Genomic DNA, 20,219 nt, shown 5'->3' on the forward strand with positions numbered 1-20,219 from the left:
CTATGTTGCCAAAAGTATTGGGACACCTGCCTTTACATGCAAATTAACTTAAATTCGGGTTGCCACCTATACAGGAATGACCCGGACAGTCCGGGTTTTGAGACTTGTACCCGGGTTCTTGTCCTCCTGATACCCGGACATAGTTTGTCCCAACCTGTCAGGCAGGGTCGGTACACAAAGGGGGAAGCCAAAGGGTCACCTGCCCGCCCCGGGTGCAGTGTTGAGGGGGGCGCAGTGGCTGCTTCAGTTCCCCCTGCAGGATCGAAACTGTCAGCTTCTGTCCCCGACTCCTCGCCCACCACCTACAAGGCTTTAGTATGCTTAGATCCACTCGGGTTGAGTCCTGCATCTTCTGTCTGCTTTTGTCCCTTTCTGTCAGCCTGCCCACCATTTGCATTGTTTTTGTATTCTTAGCTCTGTCCAGTTTGAGTCTGGGCATTTTTTCGGCATCTTCTGTCCCCACCCACTGGCCCGCCCACCTCCTATCAGACCTGTAGAATGTACTCTAGGGAAGTGCTACAGGTGGTGGGTGGGCCAGTGGGTGCCCACCACCTGTAGGTTTTGCACCATGCGATTTCCCACATCTTAAAATGTGCTGCATCTTCAGATGTGTGGGGGTGCCAATAAGAATAATTGGCAGCCTTGTGTGTCTGTAAAAAAACTGGGAACTTTGCCTACAGGTGGTTTTGGGTGTGGAAATAGGTGCCATTTACACGCTGTCCCGCACATGCAACCACCCGCAACAGTGTGAACCTAGCCTTGGGTCGTTTACAATTGCAGTTGGGGGCAATAAAAAATGCTGCTGAGCCTCATTTTACCGCTCCCTATCACTCCCCCCATTTAAGCTGAAGAGCTAGCAGCTGAGGTGTACAAATGGTACTGCTGCAATATTTGATTTGCAGTTGCAGGAGGAGGGTGCTCCCTTGGGGGTTGCTTAGAGTTTCATGTTCATCCTCGCCACTTTGACCCTACAAACTTTCCAGCCCTCCTGACACTCTAGGTTCAGACATGTTGTATGTACCTTTAAAAAATGCACCAACACCATGCAGATGAATTAGCTCTCTCTGATTTTACTTGTTCAAAGGGAGAGTCATGAAAGAGGGTATTAGTCAGCTAAGTCCTGGGTAAACAGCCAAAACTCAGTTGAAAAGGTCCCCTGAGGCAAAAAAATAACAACTTGGAATCACAGATAGGACCCCTAGGTGGCCTTTTATACCTTTAATCCTAATGAGAGACTAGGTATTATAGATATTAGGAGTATGTCCCCTTTAAATAGCAATAAGATAACAGTGTTCAGGATGCAAGGCCTCGCAATGATCGTCACCAGAAAGTTGGAGCTCATAGAACAAGGATCCTGAGTGTGGCACAGTGAGGTATAATCAAAGCAAACAGTTGTGCCTGACTAGTTGTAATCCTTAGCGTAATTCCAGGTGTAAGGTGTCAGTATAGTATACAGTGTTCTGTGAGATAGAATCAGGTAATTCCAGGTGTAAGGTGTCTGTATACAGTGTTCTGAGATCGGATAAGGTAATTCCAGGTGTAAGGTGTCTGTATACAGTGTTCTGAGATCGGATAAGGTAATTCCAGGTGTAAGGTGTCTGTATACAGTGTTCTGTGAGATAGGATAAGGCAATTCCAGGTGTAAGGTGTCTGTATACAGTGTTCTGTGAGATAGGATAAGGCAATTCCAGGTGTAAGGTGTCTGTATACAGTGTTCTGTGAGATAGGATAAGGCAATTCCAGGTGTAAGGTGTCTGTATACAGTGTTCTGTGAGATAGTATAAGGCGATTCCAGGTGTAAGGTGTCTGTATACAGTGTTCTGTGAGATCGGATAAGGCAATTCCAGGTGTAAGGTGTCTGTATACAGTGTTCTGTGAACTAGGATAAAGTAGAGATTTTATTAGCGGGTGGATGCCCTCTCACCAAACTGTAGAACAGCATAGGAAACCTCCTGAAGAGCGATCCAAGTCAGTGCATCCTTCTGCGGGACAAGCTGAGATGCTGGAGCGGCTGCTGGGACTGTGAGTCGTCTGATCTGGCAGGTTACAGCGATGCTACGGTGATGCTCCTTGTGTAGCAAGCGATGTGGAACCGCCTGGGCCGGAGCTGGGATCGCAGGTTTACCGCGTGGTAGGCTGCAGTCCTCTTGCACAGCAGCAGAGGGCTGTTTACTTAACCACTTGACCACTGGGCACTTAAACCCCCTTTCTAACCAGACCAATTTTCAGCTTTCGGTGCTCTCACACTTTGAATGACAATTACTCAGTCATACAATACTGTACCCATATGAAATTTTTGTCCTTTTTTTCACACAAATAGAGCTTTCTTTTGGTGGTATTTAATCACCGTTGGGTTTTTTATTTTTTGCGCTATAAAAGAAAAAAGACTGAAAATTTGGTAAAAAAATGAATTTTTCTTTGTTTCTGTTATAAAATTTAGCAAATTTGTAATTTTTCTTTGTAAATTTTGGCCAAAATTTATACTGCTACATATCTTTGGTAAAAATAAGTACAACTTGGTGTATATTATTTGGTCTTTGTGAATGTTAGAGAGTCCAAATGCTATGGTGCCAATATCTGAAAATTGATCACAGCTGAAGTACTGACGGCCTATCTATATTCTTGAGACCCTAACATGCCAGAAAAGTACAAATACCCCCCAAATGACCCCTATTTGGAAAGAAGACATTCCAAGGTATTTAGAAAGATGCATGGTGGTGTTTTTTTGAAATTGTCATCTTTTCCCACAATTCTTTGCAAAATCAAGATTTTTTTTTTTTCACAAAATTGTCATATTAGAAGGTTATTTCTCACACACAGCATATGCATACCACAAATTACACCCCAAAACACATTCTGCTATTACTCCCGAGTATGGCGATACCACATGTGTGAGACTTTTACACAGCGTGGCCACATACAGAGGCCCAACATGCACGGAGCACCTCCAGGCGTTCTGGAGCACCCAGGCCAAGTCTTATATTTCTCTCCTACATGTAAAAATAATAATTTATTTGCTAGAAAATTACATAGAACCCCAAAACATTATATATATATATTTTTTTAGCAAAGACCCTAGAGAATACAATGGCGGTTGTTGCAACTTTTTATCTCGCACGGTATTTGCGCAGCAATTTTTCGAATGCTTTTTTTTTGGAAAAAAAACAGTTTTGTGCTTTAAAAAAAAAATAAAACAGTAAAGTTAGCCCAATGTTTTTGCATAATGTGAAAGATGAAGTTACGCCGAGTAAATAGATACCTAACATGTCACCCTTCAAAATTGCACACTCTTGTGAAATGGTGCCAAACGTCGCTACTTAAAAATCTCCATAGGTGACGCTTTAAAATTTTTTACTGGTTACATGTTTTGAGTTACAGAGGAGGTCTAGGGCCAAAATTATTGCTCTCGCTCTAACGTTCGCAGTGATACCTCACATGTGTGGTTTGAACACCGTTTTCATATGTGGGCGGGACTTACGTATGTGTTCGTTTCTGCATGCGAGCACACGAATGTGGGCGCTTTAAACATTTTTTTTTTTTTTTATTGTTTATTTTACTTTATTTATTTTAGTTTGACACTTTTTCCCCCCAAAAAAAATTTTTGATCACTTTTATTTCTATTACAAGGAATGTAAACATCCTTGTAATAGGAATATGGCATGACAGGTCCTCTTTACAGTGACATATGGGGTCAATAAGACCCCACATCTCACCTCTAGGCTGGGAAGCCTGAAATAAAAAAAAAAAAAAAAACGATCTTGGCTTCGATCGTAGCGGTGAGTCGGTAGAAAGACCGGAGGGTGGCGGGAAGGGGGGGGGGGCGTCCCCTCTCGCCTCCCGTAAGAACGATCAAGCAGTGTAACAGCCACTATGATCATTCTTATGGTGTAGGGAATCGCCGGCTGAAAAAGCTGATATCTGAATGATGCCTGTAGCTGCACCCATCATTCAGATATCCCCGCTCAAAGTCAAGGACGTCATATGACTGTGGGCGGGAACTGGTTAAAAATTGCGGGGTATTGCAGAGTATTGCGGAGTAGTGCAGGGTATATTTCTGGGCATATTGCAGAGTATTGCGGGGTATTATGCAGAGTATTGCGGGGTATTATGCAGAGTATTGCGGGGTATTATGCAGAGTATTGCGGGGTATTATGCAGAGTATTGCGGGGTATTTATGCAGAGTATTGCGGGGTATAATGCAGAGTATTGCGGGGTATAATGCAGAGTACTGCGGGGTATAATGCAGAGTATTGTGGGGTATTATGCAGAGTATTGCGGGGTATAATGCAGAGTATTGCGGGGTATTATGCAGAGTATTGCGGGGTATTATGCAGAGTATTGCGGGGTATTTATGCAGAGTATTGCGGGGTATAATGCAGAGTATTGCGGGGTATAATGCAGAGTATTGCGGGGTATAATGCAGAGTATTGCGGGGTATTTATGCAGAGTATTGCGGGGTATTACGCAGAGTATTGCGGGGTATTACGCAGAGTAGTGCGGGGTATTACGCAGAGTAGTGCGGGGTATTTACGCAGAGTATTGCGGGGTATTACGCAGAGTAGTGCGGGGTATTATGCAGAGTAGTGCGGGGTATTTATGCAGAGTATTGCGGGGTATTACGCAGAGTATTGCGGGGTATTACGCAGAGTATTGCGGGGTATTATGCAGAGTATTGCAGGGATGGCTGAGCATGGAGGGATGGATGGATGTGACTGCAATTGTCACTGAGCACCGCTGTGGGCACTACACATGCAGCCCACAGCGGTGCTGCCATCCGATCCCTCCCCCTCTCCCCTCGCACTGTACCGATCGGTACAGAGAGGGGAGGGAGGAACCGGCGTCATGACATGACGCCGGTCTGTTGACATGTGATCGCTCCGTCATTTGACGGAGCGATCACATGGTAAACGGCCGCGATCAGCGGCCGTTTACCGTGATCCGTGATGCGCCGGGTCCTCTGGACCCGGCGGTCACGGAAGTTCTCGGGTGCGCGCCCCAGGGGGCGCGCGAGAGCAGTATTCTGGGAGGACGTCCCACGGACGTCCACCCAGAACTAGCCGACCGCGCTGCAGCCGTCTTTCGACTATGGCCCGGTCGGCAAGTGGTTAATGCAGGGGTGTCCACACTTTTTTCAGAGTGCCGGATTTGATGAAGTGAACATGCGTGAGGGCCGACCATTTTGCCTGACATTCTTTGAACCATTAAAATGAAATGCAAATGAACTAATACACTGCCCAACAAGAATTTTCTTGCCTTTGTGGCTGTGTGTGGTGAAGAGTTTAAGGATGAGCTCGGGCGCGTTATTTGGATATACCGTATTTATCGCCGTATAACACGCACCCTCACTTTAAGAGGGAAGTTTCAGGAAAAAAATATAAATTTGAAATAATGAAATGTGAAGCAAAATAAGGGTCAGTGCCCATCAATGCAACCTAATCAGTCCCCATCTGCAGCCTCACAATTGACATGAATGCAGCCTAACCATTGCCATCAGTGCAGCCTGATCGATGCCCATCTGCAGCCTCAGAGGGGACAGGGAGGGGGCGGGACAAGTGCCAACAGATTACATACCAGGGAATCTCCTGTTTACTCGGCGGCGTCTTTAATACAAAGTCCCGCCTCTTATGATAGACAGAACAGTCGTCCAATGCCAGCCCAGGAGACAGGACTTCCTATTACAGAGGTCGTCCCGCCCCCTTCCGTCCCCTTCCTGTCCCCTCCAAGGCTGCCAGAACTGAACAATAAATACGGTATCAGTGCCTTGAAAAAGTATTCATACCCGTTGAAATTTTCCACATTTTGTCATGCTACAACCAAAATCGTAAATGTAGTTTATTGGGATTTTATGTAATAGACCAACACAAAGTGGCACATAATTGCAAAGTGTAAGGATAATGATAAATGGTTTTCAAATTTTTTTACAGATAAATATCTGAAAAGTGTGGCGTGCATTTGTATTCAGCCCCCTTTACTCTGAAACCCCTAACTAAAATCTAGTGGAACCAATTGCCTTCAGAAGTCACCTAATTAGAAAATAGAATCCACCTATGTGTAATTTAATCTCAGTATAAATACAGCTGTTCTGTGAAGCACTCAGAGGTTTGTTAGAGAACCTTAGTAAACAAACAGCATCATGAAGGCCAAGGGGCACACCAGACAGGTCAGGGATAAAGTTGTGGAGAAGTTTAAAGCAGGGTTAGGTTATAAAAAAATATCCCAAGCTTTGAACATCTAACAGAATACTTTTCAATCCATCATCCGAAAATGGAAAGAGTATGACACAACTGCAAACCTACCAAGACATGGCCATCCACCTAAACTGACAGGCCGGGCAAGGAGAGCATTAATCAGAGAAGCAGCCAAGAGGCACATGGTAACTCTGGAGGAGCTGCAGAGATCTACAGCTCAGGTGGGAGAATCTGTCCACAGGACAACTATTAGTCGTACACTCCACAAATCTGACCTTTATGGAAGAGTGGCAAGAAGAAAGACATTGTTGAAAGAAAGCCATAAGAGGTCCCCTTTGCAGTTTGTAAGAAGCCATGTGGGGGACACAGCAAACATGTGGAAGAAGGTGCTCTGTCAGATGAGACTAAAAATGAACTTTTTGGCCTAAAAGCAAAACGCTATGTGTGGCGGAAAACTAACACTGCACATTACCCTGAACACACCATCCCCACCGTGAAACATGGTGGTGGCAGCATCATGTTGTGGGGATGCTTTTCTTCAGCAGGGACAGGGAAGCTGGTAAGAGTTGATGGGAAGATGGATGGAGCCAAATACAGGGCAATCTTAGAAGAAAAACTGTTTAGAGTTCGCAAAAGACTTGAGACTGGGGCGGAGATTCACCTTCCAGCAGGACAACGACCCTAAACATACAGCCAGAGCTACAATGGAATGGCCCAGTCAAAGTCCAGAACTAAATCCAATTGAGAATCTGTGGCAAGACTTGAAAATTGCTGTCCACAGATGTTCTCCATCTAATCTGTCAGAGCTTGAGCTATTTTGCAAAGAAGAATGGGCAAAAATGTCACTCTCTAGATGTGCAAAGCTGGTAGAGACATCCCCAAAAAGACTTGCAGCTGTAATTGCAGTGAAAGGTGGTTCTATAAAGTATTGACTCAGGGGGGCTGAATACAAATACACACCACACTTTTCACATATTTATTTGTAAAAAATTTTGAAAACCATTTATCATTTTCCTTCCACTTCACAATTATGTGCCACTTTGTGTTGGTCTATCACATAAAATCCCAATTAAAAACATTTATGTTTTTGGTTGTAACATGACAAAATGTGGAAAATTTCAAGGGGTGTGAATACTTTTTCAAGGCACTGTATATCTTTTGTGGTCCCCCACAACGAATCCCTGAGCGCCACGCGTTTCGGGATTCGTTGGGGCCACAAAAGATATATATATACAAATTACCAGTGGGGCCATATTAAACCGGAACACGGGCTGAAATTGGCCTGCGGGCCGGACTTTGGACATGCCTGGTTTAGACCAATATGTATTCTGCTACGTTTTTGGTAAAAAAAATCCCAATAAGCGTATATTCATTGGTTTGTTCAAAAGTTATAATGTCTACAAACTATGGGATAGATTTATGGAATTTTTATTTATTTATATATTTTTTACTAGTAATGGTGGCGATCAGCAACTTATACCGGGACTGCAACATTGCGGCAAACAAATTGGACACTAAGATCCCTTTCACACTGGAGGCGCTTTTCAGGCACCTCCAGTGTGGAGTGCTGCACTTGCAGGACGTTAGAAAAAGTAATGCAAGAAGAATCTTTAGAGCGGTTTGGAGCAGTGTATACACCGCTCCTCCACTGCCCCTGCCCATTGAAATGAATTGGCACAGCTGCCGAAGCGCCTACAAAGCGCTTCGGCAGCGGTGCTTTTCGGCCAAATTTAACCCTTTGTTCGGCTGCTAGTGGGGGTTAAAAGCGCCTCGCTAGTGGGCACAAAGCGCTGCTAAAACTAGTGGTGCTTTACAGCTAACGCGGAGCGGTGCCAGTGCGAAAGGGGTCTTAGTGACATTTTTTGGGGACCAGTGACACCAATACAGTGATCAGTGCTAAAAAGTATGCACTGTCACTGTACTAATGACACTGGCAGAGAAGAGGTTAACATCAGGGGTAATCAAAGGGTTAAATGTGTCCCTAGGGGGTGATTTCTAACTGTGTGGGGGAGCTGCTTGTACTGCGGGAAGATAGAGATCCGTGTTCCTGCTTAGCAGAAACACAGGATCTCTGTCTTCCCTTGTCACAGAACAGCGATCTGCCTTGCTTACATAGGCAGACCGCCATTCTGCCTCTGTCGGGAACGATCTATGGGTCCACAGGACCCACTGATTGGCCCCCGCTGTGTCCAATCACAGTGGGAGCTGGTTGCCTGCGGCGCGCACACCTGGAAGTGCAGAATCATGTACCTGAATGTGATTCTGCCTGTAGGAGCCATCGCCCTGCCGTACATATAAGTGGGGCGGTCAAAAAGTGGTTAAATCAATCATTTTTCACAGGCCCACTTTCACAGTTATGAGGAAGTAAGCTATTTTTTTTTTTGGGGGGGGGGGGGGGTGCATTACTGTCACTACATGAAAATCTATGTAGTGAGAAGTACTGAAAGTTCATCTCCCAGGAAGTGAGCACAGTCCGTTCATCCCCACTGATCAGAGATGTGGCAATAAGTGAGATGATTTGCATTCCTGCTTTGCACACAATCATTTGTGTTTCTATAGACAGGAAATTTCTGAAATGACAAAGAGCTTAACATGCAAATCATCGGTCCCAGCATAACATGTTATTCATGCAGGATTGGAGTATCAGAAAGATGTCTCATATTTCATTGACTTTTCCAGCACATTGATGGAGACTGTTTGTGACATTGACCCCCTCACTGATGTCCCTTGTACAGAATCCAGGCTTTAGACTGGGAAACATTGTTTAAGTCCACTGCTGTAATCCTACGTCATGAAGAATTACATCACACTGGGGTTGATTTACTAAAACTGGAGAGTGCAAAATCTGGTGCAGCTGTGACTTTTAGCAATTAAAGCGGAGCGCCGCCGAAAAAAATTTTTTTAAAAGTCAGCAGCTACAAATACTGCAGCTGCTGACTTTTAAAACATGGACACTTACCTGTCCAGGGCGCCCGCGATGTCGGCACCCGAGGCCGAAGCGTCTCTCCGTCCTCGGGTGCTGCCGCCTCCATCTTCGGTAAGGGAATCAGGAAGTGAAGCCGTGCGGCTTCACTTCCCGGTTCCCTACTGCGCATGCGCGAGTCGCGCCGCGCAATACGAATGCTCCCTGCTGCCTCTGGGACCCGTGTGTTTCCCAGCAGGCAGCGGGGAGGGAGCAGGAAGTGGCGTAAATAACCGCAGATTCTGCGGCTATCTACGCCGGAAGTGGGTACAGATACCTGTAATATACAGGTATCTGTACCCCCCTCCCCCCTGAAAGGTGCCAACTGTGTCACCAGAGGGGGGGAGGAATCTGATGAGTGGAAGTTCCACTTTTGGGTGGAACTCCACTTTAAGCTCTATCAAAAAAAACTGGAATCTGATTGGTTTCTATGCACAGCTGCAACGGATTTTGCACTCTCCAGTTTTAGTAAATCAACCCCCACTGTTCTGTGGGGTGGACTTTCTTCAAAACAAGCTTATCTAAACCTCAACATCAGAGTCTAGTGGTGAAAGGAACTGTTCTACTTGTCTATATCAACCAATCAGATTCACATTTTGCTTTCCCAAAAATGCACTAAAACATAAAGTTGGGGGGTCTGGTTGGTTACTGTGGGCATTTCTTCATATGTCCATATATGGATGAGGGCCCCAAATTCATGTTTCTGTACCAACATCCCCATCATTTTAATTTACAGATTCAATATTGGAACTTTACATCAATAAACATCAACCGATTAAAATATTTTGATCGCTTTATTAGAATTCACATTCAAATCTCAGACATTTAGGATCCACTGCGAATTCCGCCTTTACATATACCTGTGCAGTACATGTAAGTACCTCTTAGCTTATAAAACTTCATGTAACATTCATTTCTGCAATACTCCATTTCTTGTATCATCACATTAATCTCTGTTAACAATAACAGAAGATATGTAAACAAGGCAGGGTGTTCCTTTTAATTTGAGCTAATGCTCAAACACGCATTTCCATTGATATGGACATCTTCAGGAGTGTAGAGGAGTCTAAAACACTATAGAGCAGGGATATGCAATCAGCGGACCTCCAGCTGTTGCAGGACTACAAGTCCCATGAGGCATAGCAAGACTCTGACAGCCACAAGCATGACACCCAGAGGCAGAGGCATGATGAGACTTGTAGTTTTGCAACAGCTGGAGGTCCCCTTATTGCATATCCCTGCTATAGAAGATCAAACATTTACAACATTCAGATGTAGCACCCTCCGAGGTAGGTGATAGGATTAGTTATGTTTTTGATAGGTGAATTTAGTTGTCACTCTGTAGGCAGAGTGGCTGTAATTATTGCTAGCTAAACGTGTAGTTAGCTCACTGTACTGAGTGATCTGTAATCATTTCTGGATGATAGGTGTGGAGTAATGCAGCTGGCAGCATGAATATTGATACAGCCTCAACCTATCCCAGAGAGAGGGCGTCCCAAGGCATGCTGGTTAACTGTATATATTCCATGAGCACACAGGGCTCTGGGTCTTTCCTGGCTAGGATTGCCCAAGCCTGAGAGAGGGCATGTATGTTGCCATGGGCCTCAGGTGGGCTACCTGAGGGCCTGAATTGCTGGAACCCAGGTTCTGCTATGCTGACTGAGGGGCTATTTCCTGAAGATCTGGTCTGGTATCACAGAGGAAGGCATCCAGTTGCTCTTGCCCAAGTACAGACATCCCTAAGGATCTTAGAGACTGTGGGTGAGATTTACTAAAACTGAAGCGTGACAAAACAAAAAATGTCAGCGCTCAATGGGTAAACATTAGGTGAACATAACACTGGCAGAAACCATGGATGGCAGAAACCATGGATGGCAGAAACCATGGATGGCAGGCAATGGGTTAAGCTAAATATTCCTTTCAAATGATGTTGATGAACCAAAACAAGTTTAATGAATAGCCATCATGACATTAAAACAAAGAATCCTCATACGTATAATGTAGATGAAAAGAGGGTAAGCTTCAATTAAATGAACCTACAGTTTCACTGGAGGTTCCCGGAGCAATGAGGAGCTTAGGGTATCCAACGATGAAACAATGCAGCTTGGGGGGCACCAATAATCCCTCTGCACTGAGGGGTCCTGACCCGAACGGTAGACCCGCTGGCCGGTGTGGTCTGAATGGCGTGCAGAGGGATTATTGGCGCGCCACAAGCTGCACTTTTTCATTGTTGGATACCCTAAGCTCCTCATTGCTGCTTAGATTCTTTCCTCTTGTGATTCTCTGTCTCGGAGTGAATACTCCTGATATGAGGTCTAGGAGTCTGCGGTAGCCTTGCCAATCAAGTGCAAAAACACCTGCATCCTTATATATGATTTCACGGGGCATCCCTTAAGTAGTTTGAGCACTAAAAGCAACCCTGCTCCCTTGCCTTAACGTCCCTTCCCAGCAGCACATACTCACTACCCTGCCATTGGGACCAATAACTGGAATCCCCGTTGTAGCTCCAAATCACTCTAGTCAGAGCTTACACAGGGCTGAGAACTCTTTTTCCCTACATAACAGCAATGGGACAATCATCAAGTTCCATCCTATTAGAAGAAAGGGAGTTAGTCACAGGTCCCATCTAGAGCTGCACGATTAATCGTTAAGAATCGTTTTTGTGATTTTTTTTCCCCCTTGCAATCTTGACAAAATATTTCCTGATTCTTTCTATTCAGAGAATTCTCTCTGCTCTGCTGAAGCTGACAGCCGTCAAAAGAAAGGAAAAAATAAACGGGCAGTCTGCCAAGAATCACAACATTCTTTAGCAGTGGAACATAAGCTTAGGAACAATTTGTCCTATAGATCAAAGGAATACACTTTGGTGTGTAAATGAGGGAAGTTTAACCACTAAACCTTTTGCTGACATTTGTTGGTCTCAAGTTAAAATCATTTTTTTTTTTTGCTAGAAAATTACTTGGAACCCCCAGACATTATATATATATATATATATATATATATATATATATATATATATATATATATATATAGTAGAGACCCTAGAGAATAAAATGGTGGTTGTTGAAATATTTTATGTCACACTGTATTTACGCAGCAGTTGTTCAAATACAATTTTTGGGAAAAAATTACACTTTAATGAATTAAAATAAAACTAACCTGTAAAGTTAGCCCATTTTTTTTGTATAATGTGAAAGATTTTACACTGCGAGAATCGTGATCTTTATTCTAAGCCAAAAAAAATTGTGATTCTCATTTTGGCCAGAATCGTGCAGCTCTAGTCCCATCATATCTGTGAGCAGCAGTGGAGCAAAGTAGAGTATATGCTACTGGTATATGGGTTACTTGCACTTGGGAATCTGGCACCGTTTTACATATTCTTATGCCCCGTACACACGGTCGAATTTCCAGATGGGAAATGTTGGATGTGAGCTTGTTGTCGGAAAGTCCGACCGTGTGTATGCTCCATTGAACATTTGCTGTCGGACTTTCTGCCAACAAAAGTTTGATAGCAGGATCTCAAATTTTCCGCCAACAAAACTTTGTTGTCGGAATTTCTGATCGTGTGTACACAAGTCCGACGCACAAAAGTTCACGCATGCTCGTAATCAAGCAGAAGGAGCCACACTGGCTATTGAACTTCCTTTTTCTTGGCTCGTCGTACGTCTTGTACGTCACCCGTTCCCACGTTCGTAATTGTTGGTCAACATTTGTGTGACCGTATGTATGCAAGACAAGTTTGAGCCAACAACCTTCGAACAAAAATTCACGGTTTTGTTGGCGGAAAGTCCGATCCTGTGTACAGGGCATTGGAGTTTCTCAAAACTATTTTTTTAGTTTTGTGTGATTAATGACAGTTGAACGTAGGACCGAAACAACTAATCGATTAATCGTCAACTATTTTCATAATCGATTAATGGGCCAGCCGATTAGTTGGCCTGCATGCAGAATGCATTAATTTGTTTACATATCAGGAAATACAGTGCAGCACACATACAGCTCAGTACATCATCCATACATGTCAGTAAGTGCCTGAGAACTTGTGAATGTGAATGTGTGAGGAGCAATGCCTCATGGGACATGTAGTTCTGGGCAGGAAGTGAGTGGTTCTAAAGGCAGGACTTTTTTTTACTTTGCTATTGGGGCACTCTATACTATACTCTGCAGCTTGCTATTGGGGCGCTCTAAAGGCAGGAGAAACCAGAAGTGTCAGTGGGGGTCCCCAGAAGAGGAGGATCCGGGCTGCTCTGTGCAAAACCATTACACAGATCAGGTAAGTATAACATGTTTGTTGTTTATAATAAAAGTCACTTTAAAGACTGTGTGCAGGAAAGATCAGCATCTGAACCCAGAGAAGGTGGAGGCTGATAGACTGGAGGTAAGAAAAGGCATTACATTTACATTTAAAGTGGAGTTCCACCCACTTTTACAACTCTTCAGCATCCCTCACTAAACTGTGCACTGTAAACAAATTGGATATTTTTTAATTTTTTTTCTCAGCACCTACTGTATATCTGCTGTGTTCATTTTTCACTTCCCCCTCCCTGGCCGCGGCCCATCGCATCATTTCCTGTTTGCAATGCCTTCTGGGAAGGAGCGGCAGCTTCCTCTGAAACTGCCATTGCTATGGAAACCTGACCTGAAACCTATTACACTGCTTGTGCTGCACTGAGCATGTGCGAGATCTGCAAGGATGAGATCCAGGAAGAAATACAGTCTGGCTTCAGATGCCCACACTTAAGATGGCCACGACCTGCTGTAAGTTTATAAAATAACAAACTACTGCTATAAACTAACAAAACAGACCTTAGTTTACAGACTAACTTTACTAGAATACATTAAGCTTGTGTATTATAGGGGCATTTTTATTTAAAAAGTATCATTTCGGCCGGAACACCACTTTAAAGTAAACTTTTACCAGTATTTTGCATTATATTTAAAATGATCATATCCATGAAAAAAAAAAGTCTCAGCTTTTAGTACTACTTTAATATAAAAGATTTATTACTTCCTTTCCGCCCTTCATATAGCTTAATGTCTGACTAGTTATAATGCCCTCATATCTTTCTTCTAGGTGTATTTATCATTATATATATGATATAAGTAATATATATTATTACTTTCACTGTTTCACGGTATAAAAGAACCCCTTATAGTAGCGGTTATCTGCTCTTTTTGTACTATAAAGGGCTCATTTTAGTTTTTTTAACCCCATTATGACAGGTGATACAAAAAAAGCATGCTGCTACTACTAAACGTCTAATGCCGCGTACACACGATCGGAAATTCTGACAGAAAGAGTCAGACGGAAGCTTTTCATCATATATTCCGATCGGAGACGGAAGCTATTGGCTACTGGCTATTGAACTTCCTTTTTCTAGTCCCGTCGTATGTGTTGTATGTCACCGCGTTCTGGACTGTAAGAATTTGGTGTGACTGTGTGTAGGCAAGACCCCTTGAGCGGAATTCCGTTGGAAAAACCTTCAGAGTTTATTCTGACGGCAAAACGAGGTCATGTGTACAGGGCAAATTTCTCTTGCTTTTAACATTCATTTTTAAAATGAATGTAATTTCTGAACAAAAACTGCATACACTGTCTAAAAATTCCTTTGACCAAAAAGTTTTCTATTTTCCTGTCACTGTGGTTGAAAACGAACGTTAATTTGACCCGAATAACAATTATAAAATCAAACAAAGGTTCTTAACTACCTCAATACCAGGCACTTACACCCCCTTCCTGCCCAAGCCAATTTTCAGCTCTCATCGCTGTCGCTGTTTAAATGACAATTGCGCGGTCATGCTACTCTGTACCCAAACAGAATTTTTATCATTTTGTTCCCACAAATAGAGCTTTCTTTTGGTGGTATTTGATCAGCTCTGCATTTTTTATTTTTTGCTAAACAAATAAAAAAGACCTAAAATTTTGGAAAAAAAAAAAAGTTTTTCTTTTGTTTCTGTTATAAAATTTTGTAAATAAGTAAGTTTTCTCCTTCACTGATGGGCACTGATAAGGCGGCACCGATGAGGTGGCACTGATATGCAGCACTGATGGGCACTCATGGGTGGCACGGATAGGCAACACTGAAAGGCTGCACTGATGGGTACTTATGGGTGGCACTGATAGGCGGCACTGCTGGGCACTGATATGTGGCACTGATAGATGGCATTGATAGGCATCACTGATGGCAGGCATTGGGGATGGGCACTGATTGGCAGCTGCCTGGGCACTAATTGGCATTTCCCTGGTGGTCTAGGGTGGCATACCTGGTGGTCCTGGCGTAATCCTGGTGGTCCTGGGTGGGTTGCGCTGATAAACAATCAGCACAGACCCTCCCTGTCAGGAGAGCAGCCGATCGGCTCTCAGACGCAAGTGAGGAAAAGCCGATCTTCCTGTTTACATCGTGATCAGCCGTGATTCGACACAGCTGATCATGTGGTAAAGAGCCTCCGTCAGAGGCCCACGGGCGCGCAAGGGCGGTCGTTCTGGAGGGCCTTCGTATGACGTTCACCCAGAACGAGAGCTGCAGTGCCCAGCCGCCATTTGATGGCCGGCGGGCGGAAAGCGGTTAAAATTACATTTTTTTTGAAGGGAGACATGGTTTTTGTATGACTAGCATAAGTGACAGCAGGCGCAGGGAGCTTTTATCAAGCCACCTGCCTATGACAAAGGAGTCTGTCATACATAATATATTAATTACAGTTCTGTCTGAAAATCTGCAAAACCGTCGTTAATTTTTTTTTTTCTTTAAATGAAAAATGTGATCTCTGAGTCTGATGATATTTACCAGATTCAACCTCTAATTGTATATACAGTATATCTCTTCTGTCTGTTATTCTCAGAGTGGATGAGAGATTTTGCTCCCTAACCATATAGTTGGTTATTTATATTTCCTGACAGACTCCATGGCAGCCTACGTGTGGGTTAATCCAGACCCCTCATACCTCATAGGACCTTTCTCCCATAAATCTTTGTTCTGGGCCAGAGACCATGTTTCTTTTTTGTCCTCCTCCTAGGACCAAGATGAAGTCTTACCTTTTATGAACTTTTCCATAATCCAGGCCTGGCGGTGTGCACGGTGATACTGTGGTGGTTAATGATGATCCTCTCTGAAAGTCCAGCAATCCTAGCTATTAGCAGGTGGACATGCGCAATATTATGCGATGCCATGAAGAGCTTACTAGCCTGGCCAGAGTATAAGAACAGCAGTGAATAGTGTTTGTAGAGCAGTGGACAGTGGCAGTAAGGGAGAGTTTGGTGTCGGTAGGGCAGTGGACGTTGTCGGTAGGGCAGTGGACATTGTCGGTAGGGCAGTGGACATTGTCGGTAGGGCAGTGGACATTGTCGGTAGGGCAGTGGACATTGTCGGTAGGGCAGTGGACATTGTCGGTAGGGCAGTGGACATTGTCGGTAGGGCAGTGGACATTGTCGGTAGGGCAGTGGACATTGTCGGTAGGGCAGTGGACAGTGTCAGTAGTTTTTTATTTTTTACTATTTTTTTGGAGCCCATTGGGGGGATTTGATGAAATATCAGGGGTCTAAACAGACCCCTGGTGTCTCACTTTTAAGACAGAGAAAGAAATTAAGGACACAGGTTCTTCAATTAATTTCTCTACAGCCTCAGCTGAATGAATGGGAAGTGCTCTGTGCTGAGCAGCTTCCCATTAATTCACAAACTGAAACAAAACAGTTTACTATTTAATAAACAGAGTGAGTGATCAGGCCAGATATCACTTACACTGTTCAGTCAGAAAAGGAAGGTGTTGGTAAATTACATATTTACCTGCCCCTTGCCCCACTCTCCATTCTGACACATACTGCAGCAGTCAGTGAGAGCGGTGAGAGGGGGGAGCCAGCAGCACTGCAGGGAGGGAAAAGGCAGGGGGACCCAAGCAGCAATAAGAGAGGAGAGGAGGGGTAGCATTTACTAGAACCAGTCACCATCAGCTGTAAAGTCCTCCTGCAGCCACTGGATCTGGCTTACAGCGGTTCAGGAGGAAAATACAGCCAATCGGTTCTAGCAAATGCCGCCCCTCCTGTCCAGGCTGAATCCCTGGGGTCCGGATCCTGGTTCCCCTGCGATCAGCAGCAGTGCAAGCTCACAGAGCAGCAGGTGGTGTGAATGCAGCTCAACGGCTCAGTCCAGCCCAATCCAACCTCCCATATCCCAGCTAGTGTCAGCTCTGAAGACAATTTGGCATTCAGGGCATGTGCCCCCCCCCCCAGTTTCGGCCCTGCCTCAAAGCATAATGTTTCCACCTCTGTGCTTGACTGTAGGGATGGTGTTCTTGGGGTCATAGTCAGCATTTTTCTTCCTCCAAACACGGCAGGTCCCCCTCAAGAAGGCATATGTACAGTCATGCCAATGAACATCTAAATGATTCAAGGAAGGATTGGGAGAAAGTTCTGTGGTCAGATGAGACCAAAATTGAGCTCTTTGGCATTAACTCGACTCGCTGTGTTTGGAGGAAGAAAAATGCAGACTATGACCTAAGAACACCAACCCTACAGCCAAGCACAGAGGTGGAAACATTATGCTTTGGGGCTGTTTCTCTGCTAAAGGTGCAGGCCGACTTTTCCACATTGAGAGGCCAATGGACGGGGCACTGTATTGTAAAATCTTGGATGAGAATCTTCTTCCCTCAGCCAGAACACTGAAGATGGGTCTTCCAGCATGACAATGACCAAAAACATACCACCAAGGCAACAAATGAATGGCTCAAGAAGAAGCACATTAAGGTCAAGGAGTGGCCTAGTCAGTCTCCAGACCTTAAGCCTATGTATGGAGGGAGCTGAAACTTCGAGTTGCCAAGAAACCTCAAGGATTTAGAGAAGATCTGTAAAGAAGAGTGGATCAAAATCCCTCCTGAGATGTGTGCAAACCTGGTCACCAACTACAAGAAACATCTTACCTCTGTGCTTGCCAACAAGGGTTTCTCCACCAAGTACTAACTCATGTTTTGCTTGGAGATCAAATACTTATTTTACTCACTGAACTGCAACTCAATTTGTATTATGTGTTTTTTTTCTGGATTTTTGGTTGATATTCTGTCTCTATCATTTAAAATACACCTATGATAAAAATTGTAGACAATCATTTCTTTGCAAGTGGGCAAACTTACAAAATCTGCAGGGGATTGAATAATTATTTTCCCCACTGTATAAATACGTATTGCAGTCGGCAATGCAGTTGGAGTAACTCCACTTCTGTTGAAAAAAAAACAAAAAAACAAAAAAAACAAACATTCCCCTGTACATTACACGGATTTTAACAAACTTTGTTGCAAGTCCTACCTTTTGTTATTCTGAAGAAATCCCTGTGCGATTGTCTGTGTCCACGTGATAAGTGAACCTGTATGGGAGTGGTTTTCATATTTTTCAATCAGCTGCTGCACCTGCAGGGCTCTAATGGAGGAAAATTGCAGGGTCCGCATCCCTTTAGATGAATTCCCATTGGGAGTATCTCACCAAAAATGACAGTTTTGTTGCAGGGGATGCCTGAAATCTGACTTGTATCTTAGTGTGGACTCCTGGGAAAATCAGTGAGCCAATCACACAAGCAGGAAATTATTTTTCTGGGGGACATTCTGTGTACAGAACACCTCCAGGTAGCCATATTGCATCTTACAGAAAATTACAAAGCTGCAGGTTGAAAAGGAAAGGTCAGTTTTCATAACATTCAATTACAAAATGACTTGAGTTGAATTTGTATATGCTATATTATTCTTTTTTTTATTTGCTATTTTTTCCCACAAAAGTGGAGTTACCCTTTAACTACTGCTCAAAGTGTGTGTAGAGTCAAAACTTTGTCCAATGGAAATGCCTGCTCCAGTGACAACTGTCTAGGAGGTAAATTGTGCTCACTTTGAAGAGCTTTCCTAATAAAGAAGTGGCCTCACTTCCATGTTTATTATTGTGTTCTGTTCCCTCTGAGAAATATTACATGTAGTACTTTGTCCAACCTTCTAATGTACTCCCTAAGGCTAGCTGTGAGGTTGGACAGGGCATCCCTTACTTGCGCCATGGCTGTCCAATAATGCAGCTAGGAAGAACATGGCCGCTTTGCCATTCGGCACTTTTTTGCATCTACAAGCACTTGCCCGTTTCCCTGGAATGTATTAACTGACAAGCCCCTCCCTCTCCACCTGCAATCCTTATGAGGAGTTTGTCTCAGGCAAGTGCTTGGAGACAGAGAAAAGTGCAGTCACCTTGCTAGATGCATTTTCAGGAAGGGAGGATAAGTGCCCTGTCTGACCCCACAGGTACCCAGGAACAGGAAGTGGAGGAAAATCTCTCAACATTACAAAACAAAAAAAATATCTTTGGCTATACATACATGTTAAAGTGGTTGTAAACCTCAGACATTAAATATGAACAATGCTTATCCCTCTACAGTGTGTACTCGCTTCAATTAAGAGCACTAAGTGTCATTTCTGTCTGCTGCTTCTTTCCTCTGCTATCAGCATTAATCACTTCTGACGGTTTTTTCTGACACCAAGATAAAAATGGTGACGGGGAGGGCACAGCTTGTGATTGACAGCCTCAGCTCTGTTCCTGTGTGTCCCTTCCCTCCAATCAGCTCTCAGAGCTCTCCTCACTGATAAAACTTCAGCTCTCCGCCCCCTGCTTTTCAAAGTTGAGAGATCCTGTGTAAATTCTGCACTTTAAAATGGATGCAGGGGAAATTTGGCGGCAGATAAACAGGTACAACTTATGTAGGAGGATTTGTTTCATCTCCGTGTATCACCTGAAGACAGTCACTTCACTGAGTATATGTAGGGGTTTATAACCACTTTAAATCACATTCAAGCCAAAAATTGAGATGTCAAGATGACAAAAAGTAACAATGGTGTCAAAATGAAGGCACCAAGCTATTCACAGGGATTTGTCATCTGGGCCAAATCAGCACTAATCCTGACCCCTTCTACTCAGCAGTATATGTGGCCACCTCTACTGACCACTGGACCTTCGAATACAGCAGGACACACCAGCAGAGAGTAGAAGTCAATGTCGCATTTATAGTATGTAAATTGCCATGCTATAATGGAATAATAAACACACAAATAAATGT

The sequence above is a fragment of the Aquarana catesbeiana genome, linkage group LG04 (assembly GCF_042186555.1).
Source record: "Aquarana catesbeiana isolate 2022-GZ linkage group LG04, ASM4218655v1, whole genome shotgun sequence".
Lineage (NCBI taxonomy): Eukaryota > Metazoa > Chordata > Amphibia > Anura > Ranidae > Aquarana > Aquarana catesbeiana.